Source organism: Bison bison, unplaced genomic scaffold (genome assembly GCF_000754665.1).
Source record: "Bison bison bison isolate TAMUID 2011002044 unplaced genomic scaffold, Bison_UMD1.0 scf7180017864309, whole genome shotgun sequence".
Lineage (NCBI taxonomy): Eukaryota > Metazoa > Chordata > Mammalia > Artiodactyla > Bovidae > Bison > Bison bison.
The window spans coordinates 2,220,720-2,221,465 of NW_011494881.1; positions in this window are offsets into that span (position 1 = coordinate 2,220,720).

The window sequence follows — 746 nt, forward strand, 5'->3', positions numbered from 1 at the left end:
AGAAGACTCTTGGGAGTCCCTTGGACTGCAAGGAGATCCAACTAGTCCATTCTGAAGGAGATCAGCCCTGGGATTTCTTTGGAAGGAATGATGCTCAAGCTGAAACTCCAGTACCTCATTCGAAGAGTTGACTCATTGGAAAAGACTCTGATACTGGGAGGGACTGGGGGCAGGAGGAGAAGGGGACGACAGAGGATGAGATGGCTGGATGGCATCACTGACTCGATGGACGTGAGTCTGAGTGAACTCCGGGAGTTGGTGATGGACAGGGAGGCCTGGCGTGCTGCGATTCATGGGGTCGCAAAGAGTTGGACAAGACTGAGCGACTGAATTGAACTGAACTGAACTGATACCTCCACTAACTCACACAACTGCCAGTTCTACTCTCCAATTCTACATTAGAGAGTAGATCCAATGTAGGATCTACTCTCATATACTTTCAAGTATATAATACAGTATTATTAACTATAATCACCATACTATACTTGGATCCTCAGAACTGAATTCATCTTTTTTTAATATTAATTTTTATTTATTTATTTGGCTGCACCAGGTCTTAGTTGAGGTACACACAGGACCTTCGATCTTTGTTGTGGCATGTGGGACCTTTTAGCTGCAGCATATGGGATCTAGTTCTCTGACTAGGGATTGAACCCAGGCCTTCAGCATAGGGAGTGCAGAGTCTTAGCCAGAGGACCACCACGGAAGCCACTAAACCACCAGGGAAGCAAAACATTTTTTAAATT